Genomic DNA, 18,514 nt, shown 5'->3' on the forward strand with positions numbered 1-18,514 from the left:
GTTGTCTTAACCTTAGCAGAAGTCATCTTTTAAAAATAATAACATTCTATAAGATGAAATATCCATACTATTACAAAGTCGAAATGAGAAAACATTAAACATATATCAGAAAAACAAAATATGATTTTATTTTAAAACCAGCTTACTTATATTTATTCCAATATTAGGAAAATATATCATAATTCAGTAAAATGTCTTTAATGAATATGCTTATATGAATATAAGAATACCCGTCAACTGTTTCTAAGTACTTTTGATTTTCTGTTAAGCAATAACAGAAAATGAAATTGGTACAAACTTATAGTATTAGTACTGCTCTAAAAAAACTCAAGGGCCTTAGCCATTCAGTTGTTGTTTAGGATATTTTCCTAAGGAAAAATATCCTAAACTACAATCTGCAATTCTTTCCCCCTTCTTAATTTATGTTCCCTAGTTATAGTTCTCTAGTTATTGCAAGGTGATCTGTTTGAGGTGCATAAGGCCTTGAATGGTTTGAGCAAGCTCAATGCTGATGGGATTCTTCCTCTTGCCCAGATTAATTGCCTGAGGGGACATAAATTCAAATTGAGGAAAAACAGTTGTAGAATAGATGTGCAGAAATTTGCCTTTTAGCCGGCGGGTGGTTGATTGCCGGAACAAACTTCCATCTGTCGCAGAAGTTTACAGCTTAAATAAATTCAAGGCAGAACTAGACAAACATTTGGAGTGAATGGATGGGTGAAATGGAAAGTTTTTTTTTTTTTTTTTTTTGACAGATGCTGTATACTTTCTTGCATCATATGCCTCTACTAATGCTAAGGCTAATATATTCATATTCATTCATTTTACCATCCCCCACTCAGAATAAACCTCAATTAGATCATTATCTAATTACTTCGTTATCTAATTACCTCATTATCCATCTCTGTAGCTAAATAGCTTTGTTATCATACTCTAACTCTCTCTCTCTCCTCATGTGAGCACCCATAGCCAATCACACAGATGAATTTTGCCACCATCATTACAACATTGATACAGGCACTATTTGGAGGTTTTATATGTGGTTTAGTAGCAGCAGCATAATCATCATATATGTAGCTTAGTAGCATCAACAGCAGACGTGTTTTTGTTAGGCCTATAAACATGTTTTTATAGCATAATTTCATCACTTTGCACATAAAGTAATCAAAAATAGCATAATTTGTACTTACATCAAATAATTTAGATTAATATTGTCCTATTATTTTGATATTTCTTAGTTTCATGTGATGTTTTCAAATTAAATTTAAACTAAAAACGGCGAAGGTAAAGAAAACCCACACGAGAAGCATGCAAAAGTTGGATAAATTTACCGGTAAAAGTACTTTGCCATAATGGCATTTGTACTGTTGCTTGCTCAGTAAACATACAGTGAATGTTATCAGTCAGAAGTATAAATTGAATCCCATGGGAGATTGAAACCCTCCTGAAGTGGAGGGGGTAATCTGACCTTTTTTTCTTTAGAATCACTGGTGGAGTAGTGGATAAATTGTTCATTAAGAAAAAAAAAAGGCAAAGATAAAGGAAGCCCACATGAGAAGCATGGCAAACTGAAAAAGTTTACCGGTGAAACTACGTTACAAACATTTTTTACGACACCAGAACTTCCAATGTGACTCTGTTCGTGATTCAATTAGTTAATTCAATTAGTGAATCGAAAGAAAAAAGGTCAGGTTATCCCCCTCCACTTCAGAAGGGTTTCAAGCTCCCGTAGGATTCAACTTCTACTCCAGACCGATAACACCAACCGACTTTTTAATGAGCAAGCAACAATACAAATGCTGTGACAGCAAAGTACTTTTACCAGTAAATTTCATCGAACTTTTGCATGCTTCTCATGTGGGCTTTCTTTACCTTATCCCTAAAAACATACCCGAGACTAGAAGAGTAAAACAAAATACTCAAAATAGGGCGAATGCTTTGGCTCGTAAGAACTTCCAAGGTCAGTTCTCTTACGATTCTGGATTATGTTATGTGTGTTACTTGTGCCCTCCATTTAGCAGGATACAGCCATTTTTCTTTTTCCTTTGTTAGTTTTTTTTTTTTTTTTCATGTGAACCCCAAACATGAGAGGTATTAGAACCTATAGTACTTAGTACCATGCTTGGGTTGGAGGTTGAGAAGACGAAAGAAGATATTTGTTGACATTGGACTTGAACTTCTGTAGATTGTAATTTTCAGGAAATACGTATGAAGGAAGGTTGTTCCAGAAAACGGCAGTTGAATGAATAAATGAGAAAGATGAAAAGTTGGTTCTGTGGGTTTGAAGTTGGACATTAAATGGATGTTGGCTGGTGGCGGCACGTGTTTGGACTGTTTTGAAAGAGAGAGTGAGAATTATAGAAGCCAATTCAGAAGAACAGTGCCCATGGAAATATATGTAGAAGAGGCATGCAGCAGAAACAGTACGTCTATGAGAAAGTGAGTGGAGAGACTCTGTTAGAGATGAATCATTAATTAACCTAACTGCCCTCTTCTGAATGGAATCAAGAAGCTTGAGAGAGGTTTTGGGGCCACCACCCCAGATGTGGGAACAATATTCCATGGCAGGGCGGATTTGCGATTTATACAGAGTGAGCAGCTGTTTGGAAAAAAAGTAAAGCCGAGAGCGAAAGAGAAAACCAAGTTTTTTAGATGCAGAGGAAGCAATATTTGTAATGTGCTTGTGCCAAGAGAGATTAGAAGTCAGGATAATCCCCAAAAGAGATATATCATTTTGCCTAGAAATCGGAGTGTCACTAAAGATAAGCATAGGAGCAGAAGAATCCTTTTTGCGAGATATAAGACAAAACTGAGTTTTAGAAGGGTTGAAATCAACTAAGTTGTCTTTGCCCCACTGGAGAATTACCTGAAGATCGGCATTTAAGGAATTGGTAGCAGATTTTCGAGAAGTTGGAGCTGATTGAGCCGGACAAGGCTTCTCAAAATGGAAAGTGGAAGGCAATGTGTTATCATCGGCAAAACTATGGATAGGATTTCCAGTCAATGGAAGGTCATTAATATACAAGAGGAAAAGAGTGGGGGAAAGAACTGAACCTTGCGGGACACCGGCATTAGTGGAGAAGTTTCAAGACAGAGAGCCATCTACCATCACCCTCAGTGAGCGAGCGATCAGAGAGAAAACTGGATAACCAATTACTAAAAACAGTTGGCAAACCATAAGATGGAAGCTTGTTTAGAAGACCTTTATGCCAAACACGATCAAAAGCCTTTGAGATGTCAAGAGCAACTACTTGTGTTTCACCGAACCTTTCCATTGAATTGGTCCATAAATGGGTAACATAAGCCAGAATATCACCAGCGAATCGACACTGACGGAATCCATACTGGCAATCGTTGATCAGACGGAAGGTTTCTATGTAGTTTAAGAGTTGACGGTTAATTGATTTCTCCATTACTTTAGAAAGAGTGAAGTAATTGCAATGGGACGATAATTGGATGGGAGGGATTTGTCACCCTTTTTAGGAACTGGCTGGATATGAGCAAATTTCCAAACAGAAGGAAAAACACCTTTGGAATAAGAAAGTGAAAAAAGGCGGCAGAGAATAGGAGTAAGTTCAGGAGCACAGGTTTTAAGAACAAGTAAAGAAATACCATCAGGACCTGCAGCTTTCTTAGCATCAAGATTCATCAAAATCCTTCTGATATCCTTTTGACGGAAGACCACAGGAGGCATTGAATGGAGCGTGTTGGGAATGGTGGGAGGTGTTTTACCAAGATCATTAATACATGAGCTGGAAGAAAAATGGGATGCTAGCAGGTCAGCTTTATCCTTGGCTGAAGTGACAACAGAACCATCTGGTTTGGACAGAGGTGGGAGCAGAGATGGGCAAAAGTTGCGGCCAATAGCTTTGGCAAGAGACCAGGAAGGCTCGGCTACCATTAGTTGTTGGCGCATCGGCTTCTGTGGCCATAATGCACCTCCAAAGGTTTTTGCAGTACTCTGATCCAAGCCCTAGGCGGGATTCGAACCCGCGACCTTTGGGTTGCCAGGCAGGCCCTTTACCCACCCGGCTACAGCCATTGTGTGTGTGTGTGTGTGTGTGTGTGTGTGTGTGTGTGTGTGTGTGTGTGTGTGTGTGTGTGTGTGTGTGTGTGTGTGTGTGTGTGTGTGTGTGTGTTCATTGCAAAGGGCACAAGAAGATTAAGCACAAATTCAGAATTCTGATGGATCTTTATAACAGCTTGAAGAATAGGGTTGATGACCTCAAAGTATTAAAAGAGCAAGTAACCCAGCAAGCACTCAGCTGCCGAGCCCATGATCCAGCAGCAGACAACACAATATCATACTCCACAGCAGAGATCCTTGGTCCCACAAGAAGTAGCTATAGTTGGTGACATAACTGTCAGGGGGAAATAAGAAATATATTATGAGTATGTCTGCCAGTGGGTTAAAGATGATGATGCTGTAAAGCAGCTATTATCTTAAGGGCATAAAAGCTGATACTGTTGTACACATTGGTACTAATGAATATTAAAAGTAAATGATATGAGGATTTAATTAATACATACAGAGCAATGTTGAGAAAAAGTTGTGAGCTAGGATTAAAATTGAAAGTGTCAACAATTCTGCCAGACTGACTAGAAGAGGGAGTACATGATGAAAACCTTGTCAATCAATCCAGCCATGGAGAGACTATGCAAGGCACAAGGGGTAGCATTTTTCTCAGCACAGTCTAGTCTGTGCTTATTAACAGAAGAGAATGATTTTACAGGAATGGGATACATTTAACCCTGTATTTGTTGCATGGAGTCAATTCAGCCCTGTGCAATTGACAGAAATTTGTGCTTCAACTATTCTATAAACACAGATGAAACCCCTAATACTACCTGTTATTGAAAATGGTTTCATTGAATTGGCCGCAGAAATTCTAGAAATGGCTGTTAATTATTGCACAATTAATAAAAATTCATAATTACGTTAAACCTAACTATATGGATGTGCAGGTCTCCGTAGTCGAGTGGTCATGAGCAGGAGTGCAGTAGCACACGCTCTTTGAGTAGACCGGGGTTCAAGCCCCTGACTGCTAAATACGGTATATCTGCCAACCCGTATTGGACCAGCGTGGCAGATTATGGTCCATTTCCTTCGGCATGAATTGTTGAGGAGGCTACCATCTTGCAGTGGGTTGATAATGGCTGCAGTTTTATATGCATGTTCTGAGAGACATATCATGAAGAGATATTGACAGTAATTTCGCTTTACATGCTTTCCTCCAGTTGGTGATGCTCTCTGGCTTTGTGGCACTGACTCATTGTCTGGAATCAAACTGTTTACAAGTGCACTTCTTTTCATGCAGCAAGTGTTGTTTTTAATGCTGCGCTCTCCTCAAATCAAAGCATAGGTTGAAGGGCAGGATTTTTAAATTTGCATATGTTCTCCAACAGGTCAAAAGCATTTGCATATGTTCTCCAACAGGTCAAAATATTAATTAAAAATACATTTTTAATATAGAACATGGATTTTTCACAGTTGTGTTTAGAAAAGTTTAAAATAATAGGTGGAATCAAAAAAAAATGAGCAGTTTGATATTACTTTTGATTTTCAAAATTTTTGCAGACAGAGGAAATTGCACATTTTTGCATGATCCGTATAGGGTTAAATATAAAGGGTGCAGGAATATTTATTATTGAGGCAGCATTGGGTGGGTTGGAAAACTGATAACTTGGGGGGAACAAGATTAATAGATTAAATAGATATCAGCTGCAGGTAGAGATGTAAGAGATTCCTGCACTTTTTCTAACGGAAGATTAACTGCCTGAAAAACAAGGTGTCATAGGATTTCAAAGCCTGTAGAGATTTTTCTTCATGGATAAAGAAAATACATGGGCTGTGTCAGGATTACAAAGAGTAAAAATAGGTGCACGTATATTTGCCTGTAAACTAATGGCAAGAGTATAGTAAATAAATTTGATGTATTTGAAGTACTGGTCAAGTCATCAAATGCAGGTATTGTGGGGATATTGGAGACATGGTGTTACTTAGTTATAAAGGATGCAGAATTTGAATATGGAGAAACCAAGGTGTGCAGAAAGGACAGATAGGACTGTGGGATGGGGATTATGCTCTTAGTTAAGAAGCACAAAATCATCAAGTGGACATGAGTAGCCAGTGCAAAATGTGAGTAAGTATAGTGTGACAGAAACGCTGCAAAATGTTCCTTTTCGAAGACTTTAGAGTACAGTTAAAAAATCAGAATGTCTTATAATGGAGGACTTGAACTTTCCAGATACTGACTAGACCTTGTGGGTTGGTCACTCACATAATAGCAAGAATTATGTAAATTTATTGGACGATTGTTTTCTACATCGGCATGTCAGAAAGGCAATGAGAGAAAGCAAACTTTTTATCTAATTATCAACAGCAACCCCTCATCATTAAGAATCTGCAGATAAAAAATCTACTAGGTAGCAATAGTCACAGTGTACTAATGTGGAATTTACTTAAAGATGTAACCATTATAGTAGTAGTAGTAGTGGCATGTGATGCAAGAAAGCAAGTGTATGAGCTTATGCAGCATCAGACAAAAAAAAAAAAAAAAAAATCACACCATTCCCTCCAAATGCCTGTCCAGTTCCTCCTTAAATTTATTCAACCTATCAACTTCCACAATGACAGATGGAAGTTTGTTCCAGCAATTAACCACCCACTGGCTAAAGGCAAATTTCCGCACATCTTTCTACATCTGTCCTTTCTTAATTTGAATTTATGCCCCCTTAGGTTCATAATCTGAATAAGTGGAAGGATCCCATCAGAATTCAGCGTGCTCAGCCCATTCGAGGCCTTATACACCTCGAACAGATCACTGCTCAAGTGCCTAGTCTCCAGCCACTGCAATTTGCAGAACTTAAGCCTCTCTTGGTAAGAGGATCCCTTCATTCCCCTCATCAATCTTGTTGCCCTTCTCTGTACACGCTCAAGTAAATCTACATCCTTCCTAAAATGAGGCCTCCAGACCTGTACGCAGTACTCAAGGTGTGGCCTGACCATTGCCTTATACAGAGGGACAATCACCTCCTTCTCCCTGATAGAAAAATTCCTATATATCATTGACAAAACCCCATGACCTGCCCTGGCAGCCTGTCTGCATTGCTCAGAAAACTTCATATGTGACTGCACAATTACTCCCAGGTCTTTTTCATTTTCTACCACCTTAAGTGTAGTACCACACAGTTGGTACGTTTCTCTGGGGTTACTTCTACCCATATGCAGTACTTTGCATTTGTCAAGTTTAAACTTCAGTTGCCACTCTTAGCCCATCTGCCCAAATTATCTAGATCCTGTTGCAGTAGCACACTGCCATTACTGTCATTAACAACCCTGCCAACCTTTGTATCATCTGCAAACTTCGACATTAAGCCTGATATACCTTCATCAATATCATTGATAAATATACAAAACAACAGTGGACCCAACACCAAACCCTGTGGGACTCCACTAATAACATTAGTCCATGAAGAGCAGCACCCATTGATTACCACCCTCTGTCTTCTCCCACTTAATGATTCTTTTATCCACTGTAGCAACTTACCCTTAATACCATTCTGCTCCAGTTTGTACAATAGTCTTCCATGCGCAACAGTGTCAAAAGCTTTCCTGAAATCCAAATATATGATATCAAAATTATTTTTTGCGTCCAGTTCCTTTGTAACCACATCATAATATCCTATCAAATTTGTCAGACAAGACTTTCCCTTAACAAACCCATGCTGTGTCTGAATTATTGCTGCAGTCTTGTCTAGATGATCCTGCAATGCATCTTTAACCAGCAACTCCATTATTTTACCCGGAACAGAAGTTAAACTAACTGGTCTGTAATTACTCGTGTCACCCTTCGATCCCCCTTTGTGAATTGGGGATACATTTGCACATCTCCAGTCCGTGGGAACCTCCCCTGAGTCCAAGGATGCTCTCATAATTATGGTTAAGGGTTTGCTTAGTTGCTTTGCCGTCTCCTTTAATAAAACTGGATAGATCCCATCCACCCCAGGTGCCTTTCTTATAAAGAGCAAATAGACAACTTATTGCTTTCTTTTGGCTATAGCAGTTGCAGACAGTTTTTAAATTTATGTAGCTAGGCCAACTAAAGTTACCATTGGCAAATTCTAAATGGGAAGCATTCAGAGACATAATCAATATACCAATTAAGATATACTTGTTCGTTATTTGGTTTTTTTTTAGGAGCATTAACAACTAAGGCCATATTGCTCTGTGAATATGCAGTGGTCATTCCCTGACTTTTCCGCATCCTCCGTATTTGGTGGTGACGGGCTCGAACCCCGGTCTAATCAAGAAGCGTGTGCTACGCACTGCTGCTCCTTCCCACCTGGCTACGGAGGCGCCTTTAAGATATATTGTTCAAGGTTTAGACCTAAATGGATGTCACGATGTACTGATGAGACGTTGCACAGAAGAAGAATGCATGGAATGCATATAAATTATCAGGTGACAGAAGCTCCAGTAGAAATAAACTGGTGTGCAATTGAATCAAAAAGGAGGGCAAGCAAAAGCAAATTACGAGAAGTCTCTAACTGCATGGTACTACACTCAGGGTATGGAGAATGAAAAGGACCTGGGGATAATTGTGCAGTCAAAGATGAAGTTTGAGCAGTGCAGACAGGCTGCCAGGACAGCTCATGGAGTTTTGTCAATGATATACAGGAATTTGGCTAGCAGGGATAAGAAAGTGATTATCCCATTATAAAAGGCAATGGTCAGGCCACATCTTGAGTACTGCCTATTCATTTTAAGAAGGATGTAGGGCTGCTGAAACGGGTACAGAGAAGGACAACAAGATTAGTGAATGGAATAAAAGGGTGCTCATAGCATGAAAGGCTTCAGTTCTGCAAATTGCAGTGACTGAATACTAGGCACCTGTGAAGTGATTTGATTGAGGTGTTTAAGGCTCTGAATGGATTGGGCAAGCTTGGTGTTGATGGGCTCCTTCCTCTCGCTCAGACTATGCACATGAGGGTGCATAAATTCTATAGCATTGAAGAAGGATGGTTGCAGAATAGTTATGCAGAAGTTTTCCTTCAGCCAGCAGGTGGTTGACAATGTTGGAACAAACTTCCATCTGTTGTTGAGGTGGATAGTTTGAATAAATTCAAAAAACTAGACTGTTGGAAGGGGTGGACAAGTGATGTGGGACAGTTTTTTTTTTTTTTTCTTTGACTGATGCTGTATCAGCTTGCTCTCTTGCATCATTCACCACTGCTAATACTAGACACCTTCAAGGAAATCTGATTGAGGTATTTAAGGCTTTAAATGGATTGAATAAACTCAGTGTTGATGGAATCCCTCCTCATGCTCGGCTTACACACACACACACACACACACACACACACACACACACACACACACACACACACACACACACACACACACACACACACACACACACAATACTTAAATTCAAATTGAGGAAAGATGGTTGATGACTGCAGTGCAAAAATTTGTCTTTAGCCAGTGGATAGTTCATTCTCAGAAAAAAATTCCATCTGGTATTGTAGAAGTAGGTAGTTTAAATAAATTTAAGGAAGAACTAGGCAAACTATGAGAGGGGATGGGTAGGTGATATTGGAAGTGTTGGTTTTTATTTCTTTTTCTTTCTCCTTTTATTTATTTCTTTCATTATTTATTTATTTATTAACTGATGCTGTATAAGCTTGCTGTCTTGCATCATTTGACCCTATTAATACAAACTTCAGACTTTTGAAAAGCTCAAAATCAGGCAATTTTAAATTGACATGAAATTACGAAAGACGCAAAGCATCACAGCATGTAATGGGACTTCAAAATCATCACCAAGCCTCAAAAGGTTTCATTTACAGAAGTCCAGGATCAAGCCAATCCACATTTGTTCTGAAGATATTTCTGAAAAACATGGTATTGTTTCATCAGAAATGTCCTCCATCCTACTCTCCCGATCTAGCACCAGCGGACTTCTTCTTTCACAAGGTGAAACTGTCCTCAAAGGAAAGAGATTTCAGGATGTTGAAGACATAAAGAAAACATAACTGCTGAACTGAACATCTTGTTTGGATGCCTTTGCTGACTCTTTTCAGAAACTTTTAGAATGGTGTAATAAGCATTCAATCATGTGGGGATTACTTTGAATAAGAATAAAACCATTTTTGAGCTCCTTCACTTTGTGTTCTTTTTATTGCACCAGTCTGTCAACTTTATTGCCTCACCACACATAAGATCATTTTCATGTATTTTCTAAGAACTTTTTTGTAATGTTCTGAAACTTAATCATAACTGTTGCAAGACACAAGAAATTGATTTTTCAAGGACTTCTTTCAGTTCTTTCTTTGCAGGGCTTATGCATTTCTCTATTCTTCCCAACCCTTGGAGAATGAAAAAGACTGGGGGATAACTGTGCAGTCAGAATATGAAGTTCTCTGAGCAGTACAGATAGGCTGCTCAGAGAACTTCATATTCTGACTAGACGCATCCTGATTTTCATTCCAAATTAATGAGTATGAAGAGATATAACCTCCCTGCATACAACTTTCAAATTTAAAAATGGTCTTAACAATAAACGTTCATTTCTCTGTTATGTATAATGCCTTTTGGAAGAGTATGTAGCCAATGAAAACTTCTAACGTCTCTCAGAAAAATATGAAAAAATACACTGCAGAAATACAACAGATATGCAAATCATATTAAAATGGATATTATAATATAAATAATGCAACATTTTCCTAATGGTTATATAAGTGGGATAATCAATATCTTTTCAAATTATGTATCACGGCAAAAATACAACTCCCAGTAACTTTGTTCCTATATTTTTCAACATAATCCTTAATCCACCAATACAAGTTTCTGAATTCCAGTCATAAAAGCTGTCAGGTTATGTGTGTCCAGCTACAATAAGTACATGTGATATACATTAAATTTCTTCCTGCCGGCCATTGACTTTGCAAATGAAAAACAGTCATATACACAGAAGATGTACTGTGCTGTATGAGCTATTGTCAATAAAATACAATCAAGGGACCAAACATTGCTTCTGCTTCCTCTGAATGCTGGCTTTTTGGTCAACTGAAGAAGAGACTTGCTGGCCAGCATTTCCAGACCGATAAGAATGTTAGTAAATAAACTAGGTCATTGGCCACACACACACACACACACACACGTGTGTGTGTGTGTGTCCAGTTAATATAACAATGCTTTTGGTGGCCAAGTTTAAAAGTAATGATGATGAAAAAATGCTCTAATGTGAGTCTTGTACAGAGTCAATAACTATTTAGAATAAAAATAGGTTGAGAGCAAAAAATAAATAAATAAATAAAAAGCATTTCTTTTTTTTTTTTTTTTTGATTAAGAGGAGGGAATAGTTGTAATGCACTTATGCCAAAAATATTAGAAGTCAGGATAAGCCCCGATAAAGATATGTGATCTAGTCTACAAATCTGAGTGCTATCAAAAGGTAGGTACAAGTACATTATTCTTTTTTGTATGAAATAAGACAGGACTGAGTTTTTAGATTGACTTAAGATAACTATGTTTCCTTTGTCCCACTGAAGAATTACTTGGAGATTGGTATTAGAATTGGTGGTGTTATCTGAGAAGTTAAAGCTGTTTATGCAGAACAAGGTTTCTCAAATTGGAAGATGGAATGTACTATTTTATCACTGCCATAACCACAGATGGGATTTCCAGTCAGTGGAATTAGGTCATTAATATGAGAGAGAAAAGAGTTGTTGTTGTTGTTATTTGGTTTTTAGGAGCATTAGCAACTAAGGATATTGATCCGAAATATGCGGTGGTCATTCCCTGACCTTTCCGCATCCTCCGTATTTGGTGGTGACGGGCTTGAACCCCGGTCTAATCAAGAAGCATGAGTGGGAAAAAGAACTGAGCCTTGAGAAACACCAGCATTAACTGAGAAGTTTAGGCCTAAATGGATGTCAGATGAATTAATGAGACATAGGGCAGAGAAGAAAAATGCATGGGATACATATAAATTAACACGTGACACAGAAGCATATGATAGATATAAGTTGATCTGTAACCAAGTTACAAAGGAGGTTAGGCAGGCGAAGGCAGATTACGAGACATTTTTGACAAGGGATGCATAGAAAAACAACAAAGAGTTCTTTACTTATCTAAACTCTAGAAGGAAGGGGATGAATCAGATTGGTCCACTTGATATCGATGGTTCAACTGTTGATGATCCTACTCACGTAGCTAACAAACTAAATGAATATTTTGCATCGACATTCACACATGAGGAGTTATTCAGCGAGGGGAATGCAAGAGGTGTATTCAACTCTGGCGGTAAGCTAGATAATCTTGTAATAACTGAGAGTAAAGAGGAGGAGATATTGTTGAATATAAACACAAGAAAGGCACCTGGGGTGGATGGGATCTATCCAGTTATATTAAAGGAGGCAGCAAAGGAAGTAAGCAAACCCTTAGCCATAATTATGAAAGCTTCCTTGGACTCAGGGGAGGTACCCAAAGACTGGAGATGTGCAAATGTGACCCCAATTCACAAAGGACGATCATAGGCTGACACAAGTAATTATGACCCCAATTCACAAAGGAGGATCAGAGGCTGAAACAAGTAATTATAGACCTGTGAGTTTAACTTCTGTTCCAGGAAAATTAATGGAGGCACTGGTTAAAGAAGCACTGCAGGATCATCTAGACAAGACTCCAGTTATAGCTCAGAAACAGCATGGTTCTGTTAATGGGAAGTCTTGCCTGACCAATTTGATTGGATACTATGATGCAGTCACAAAAGAACTGGATGCAGGGAATAACTTTGATATTATATACTTGGATGTTAGAAAGGATTTTGATACTGCTGCACATGGAAGACTGCTGCACAAATTGGAGCAGTGTGGCAGTGGAGGCAAATTGCTGCTATGGATAAAGGGGTGGTTGAGGGGGAGAAGACAGAGAGTGGTCATTAGCATTAGTAGAGGCATATGATACAAGAAAGCAAGCTTATGCAGCATCAGCCAAAAAAAAAAAAAAAAAAAAAAACACTTCCACTTCACCCCTCCGTTCGTTCGAAATACCTGTCCAGCTGAGCCTTAAATTTATTTAGGCTATCAACTTCCATTACAAGGGATGGAAGTCTGTTCCACCAACCAACTACCCGCTGGCTCAAACCATTCAAGGCTTTATACACCTCTGTCAGGTCACCTCGCCGATGCCCAGTCTCCAGACACTATAATTTGCAAAACTTAAGCCTTTCTTCGTAAGGGCAACCCTTTGTTCCATTCACTAATGTTGCCCTTCTCTGTACTAGTAGTAGTAGTAGTAGTAGTGGCATGTGATGCAAGAAAGCAAATGTATGAGCTTATGCAGCATCAGCCAAAAAAAAAAAAAAAAAAAATCACACCATTCCCTCCAAATGCCTGTCCAGTTCCTCCTTAAATTTATTCAAGCTATCAACTTCCACAACGACAGATGGAAGTTTGTTCCAGCAATTAACCACCCGCTGGCTAAAGGCAAATTTCCGCACATCTATTCTACATCTGTCTTTTCTTAATTTGAATTTATGCCCCCTTAGGTTCGTAATCTGAACAAGTGGAAGGATCCCATCAGAATTCAGCATGCTCAATCCATTCAAGGCCTTATATACCTCAATCAGATCACCGTGCAGGTGCCTAGTCTCCAACCACTGCAATTTGCAGAACTTAAGCCCCTCTTGGTAAGAGGATCCCTTCATTCCCCTCACCAATCTTGTTGCCCTTCTCTGTACCCGCTCAAGTAAATCTACATCCTTCCTAAAATGAGGTCTACAGACCTGTACGCAGTACTCAAGGCGTGGCCTGACCATTGCCTTATACAGAGGGATAATCACCTCCTTTTCCCTGCTAGCAAAATTCCTATATATCACTGACAAAACCCCATGACCTGCCCTGGCAGCCTGTCTGCACTGCTCAGAGAACTTCATATCTGACTGCACAATTACTCCCAGGTCTTTTTCATTTTCTACCACAACACTAAAATCTACAGTATAAAGTTAAATTTATTGTAAATACAGGTTATTATAATTTATTATAAACACAGTTATTAAAAGTCCAGTTTCCTTTGTGTTTTTATTTTTACGTAAGGTTGGTGCAAAACACTAAAATCTACAGTATGAATATACCCAACCTCAGAGGCCTGTTTGAAGAATTATAGTTGTACACGTTGGCACTAATGATATTAAGAGTAGGAGACCGGCAGAATTACTTAACAAGTACAGGTCACTGTTGAAAAAACCCGTGAATTAGGGTTGAATTTGAAAGTGTCTGCAATTCTGCCCAGACACGATAGGAGGGAGTATATGATGAGACCCTTGTCGATCAATTCGGCTCTGGAAAGATTGTGCAAGGCTCAAGGGGTAGAATTTTTTTCAGCCTGGTCCGTACTTGTTAACAGAAGGGACTGCTTCTACAGGGATGGGATACATTTAAATAGAAAGGGTGCAAGAATATTTGCTGATGCTATCGAGGCAGTGTTAGGTGGCTTGGAAAACTGCTACCTTGGGGGGGGATACAAGGACTAATAGATAAGAAAAGTGATTCTTGCACTGCTTCTATTGGAATGAGCAGAAGCCTGGAAAACAAGATGCAGGATATTTCAGAGACTGCTGGGAGTCATTGCGGTACAAGTAAACACATGGGTTGTGTTAGGGTAGCCAAGAATAGGAACAGGTGCATGTATACTTGCATGTACACCAAATGCTAGGAGTTTGGTAAATGAATTTGAGGTATTGCTGAAAGCATCAAAGGAGGATATTGTTGGGATATCAGAGACGTGGTGTCACACAGATATAAGGAATGCAGAACTGGAATTTGGGGAGTACAGCGTCTACAGAAAGGATAGGAAGGGAGGATGGGTTATGCAATTAGTTAAGAAACACATAAAATCCAAGGAAGTGAAGCCAGTTCACATCACTGGAGAGTGTAGTGTCGAGTCAGTTTGGTGTGACATAAGCATTGGGAGATCAAAATTGAGAGTAGGAGTGTGCTATAGGCCTAATGACTCTAATGAGTATAATAAGAAACTGTACAGGGAAATAGAGTGGGCCAGTAAATCAGAGAGTCTAATAATGGGGGATTTTAATTTCCCAGATATTGACTGGAATTTGTGGGTTGGTCACTCACACACCAGCAAGGCTTTTGTGGATTTACTGGATGATTGTTTTCTACGTCAGCATGTTCAAGAGGCAACTAGAGGGAGTAATACTCTTGATTTGATTATCAGTAGTGATTCTTCATGCATTAAGAATCTGCAGATAGAGGAACCACTAGGTGGCAGTGATCACAGTGTGCTGAAGTGGGATTTACTCAAAGAGGTAACTACCATCAGGGTTAAAGGGAAGCGTTATAGCTTTTGTAAAGGCAACTATGATGGTCTGAGACAGTATTTAAATTCTATACAGTGGGACCAACGGATGATGTTACCAACAGCAAATTCAAAATGGGAAGCATTCAAAGAACTTATCTTGGAAGCTACTAGGCTTTACATACCAATTAAGAAATATTGTTCAGCGTTTAGGCCTAAATAGATGTCAGATGAACTAATGAGACATATGGCAGAAAAAAAAAATGCATGGGATACATATAAATTAACACGTGACACAGAAGCCTATGATAGATATAAGTTGATCTGTAACCAAGTTACAAAGGAGGTTAGGCAGGTGAAGGCAGATTACAAGAAATCTTTGGCAAGGGATGCAAAGAAAAACAGCAAAGAGTTCTTTACTTATGTAAACTCTAGAAGGAAGGGGATGAATCAGATTGGTCCACTGGATATCGATTGTTCAACTCTTGATGATCCTGCTCAGGTAGCTAACAAACTAAATGAATATTTTGCATCGACATTCACACATGAGGAATTATTCAGCGAGGGGAATGCCAGAGGTGTATTCAACTCTGGCAGTAAGCTGGATAATCTTGTAATAAATGAGAGTAAAGTGGAGGAGAAATTGTTGAAGATAAACACAAGAAAGGCACCTGGGGTGGATGGGATCTATCCAGTTATATTAAAGGAGGTAGCAAAGGAAGTAAGCAAACCCTTAGCCATAATTATTAGGGCTTCCTTGGACTCGGGGGGAGGTACCCATAGACTGGAGATGTGCAAATGTGACTCCAATTCACAAAGGAGGATCAAAGGTTGACACAAGTAATTATAGACCTGTGAGTTTAACTTCTGTTCCTGGAAAATTAATGGAGGCACTTTTTAAAGAAGCACAGCAGGATCATCTAGACTAAACTTCAGTTATAGCTTGGAGACAGCATGGTTTTGTTAAGGGGAAGTCTTGCCTGACCAATTTAATTGGATACTGTGATGCAGTCACAAAAGAACTGGATGCAGGGAATAACTTTGATATTATATACTTGGATCTTAGAAAGGCTTTTGATACTGTTGCACATGGAAGACTGCTGCACAAATTGGATTAGTGTGGCATTGGAGGCAAATTGCTGCTATGGATAAATGGGTGGTTGAGGGGGAGAAGACAGAGAGTGGTAATCAATGGACACTGCTCATCGTGGACTAATGTTATTAGTGGAGTCCCTTAGGGTTCAGTGTTGGGTCCATTATTGTTTTCTGTATTTATAAATATTATTGATGGTATATCAAGCTTAATGTCCAAGTTTGCAGACGATACAAGGTTGGCAGGGTTGTTAAGGACACTAATGACAGTAAGCTGCTGTAACAGGATCTGGAAAGGTTGAGCAGATGGGCTGAGAGGTGGCAAATGAAGTTTAACATTGACAAATGTAAAGTACTACATATGGGAAACAGCAACCTATAAGATAACCTATAAGGTTATTCAGAAAAGTCCACTTCTTAGTTTGGAACGACAAGTGAACAGAATGGTACAGGGTTGGCTTAAATCTAACAAAATTTCTAAGGAACAATATTGGATGTTGCATGCTACAGGTAGCCAAATGCCAAGATTTTATGGCTTACCCAAAATTCATAAAACAGATGTGCCACTTAGACCCATAGTCTCATTTATAGGCAGTCCAACCTATGCACTTTCTGGTTTCTTAGCCAAATTATTATCTCCATTAGTGGGACTTTCTGAATATAGTATTAAAGATAGTAAAGATTTTGTGCATTTTATTAGAAGCCAACGCATAGAAGAGAATGAAATCATGATATCTTTCGACGTGAAATCGCTATTTACATGTATTCCGATTGACCATGGGGTGTGGTGTGCACACATGGCATTACGGAGGGACACCACCCTAAATACTAGAACACAACTAGAGCTAGAGGATATTGGGAAAGGAATAGAGTTATGCCTCTCAAGCACCACTATGGTGTTTGACAATACTATGTATAAGCAGGTTAATGGTACAGCCATGGGCTCCCCCATTAGCGCAATTGTAGCTAATTTAGCTATGGAGGAGCTCGAGGCCAGAATATTTAATGGTAGTGTTCTCCCTATGCGCCCCTGGAAAAGGTACGTAGATGATACGTTTTCTATCATTCGGAAGGGGAGTGAAGATCAGGTGTTGAACATCTTAAATGGCTTCTCCCCATTCATACAATTTACATCGGAGGCAGAAGAAGGAGGAGTTTTGCCGTTCCTAGATGTGTTGGTCTGTAGGGAAGACCGACAGCTAAAGACTAAGGTATACAGGAAATCCATGTGTAAAGGGCAGTATTCGCACTACAGTTCAGCTCAGACCAACCATCAGTGTGATAAGAACATTAGTTGATAGAGCAAAATCACATTGCAGTACCTCCGATGATAGGAAGTTAGAGTATGAACGGGTCACGACGGATCTTGCAAAATGTGGTTACCCCCAGAGGATTATAGATAAATATGTTAAAGGAAATCAGAGGAGAGGCGAGTCTTTTACACCAACATCCACTGCATACATTCCCTATTATCCGGGTCTGACTGATCATATAGCTAGAATACTAAGAAAGTACCAGACACGTTGTGTGCAGCTTCCGGGGCGGAGGCTGCACACAATCGTGTCTCAGGTTAAGGACCCCATTCAAAAAGAGAACACAAGTGGGGTCGTATATAGCATTAGATGCCCGGATTTTGGGGAATGTTATGTAGGGGAAACAAAACGCCGTCTCAAAGATCGTCTGGGGGAACACACTAAGGCAATAAGAAATGCGGAGTATGGCAAATCCGCCGTGGCCGAACATTTTTGGGAGAAGCAGCACCAGATCTCCCCGGACGATGCTATCATCACCGATCGGGCGCATAAGTTCTGGGACCGTAAGTGGCTCGAGAGTTTGCGGATCTGTTCTACAATCAACATTAATAGAGATAGAGGTACGCGGATTCATCCCCTCTTTGAGGCCACTATCCTCAGAAGGGATGAACGGTTCCGTATGACTCCCGCTCGAGCCACTTCCGGTTCCACAACGCAAGAGAACGGAACGCGTGAGATTGAAACACGTGATGAGTACCATGAACCTGCTGATATTTAAAGATGTACTGCAGAATAAGAAAATACCGCTGAAGAAGAAGGCTGGAGCCTTTGAAAGCTATGGTTTTTT

At 39.4% G+C, this 18,514-nt stretch overlaps 1 protein-coding gene across 2 annotated transcripts in view; it reads right to left on the reverse strand.

Annotated features, from left to right (window-relative positions):
* LOC150080620 (hamartin-like) overlaps positions 1–18,514 on the reverse strand; it is a 293,531-nt gene that overhangs the window by 229,459 nt on the left and 45,558 nt on the right. The window lies entirely within an intron of this gene.

Source organism: Mastigoproctus giganteus, chromosome 9, assembly GCF_048544385.1.
Source record: "Mastigoproctus giganteus isolate SK-2022 chromosome 9, ASM4854438v1, whole genome shotgun sequence".
Classification (NCBI taxonomy): domain Eukaryota; kingdom Metazoa; phylum Arthropoda; class Arachnida; order Uropygi; family Thelyphonidae; genus Mastigoproctus; species Mastigoproctus giganteus.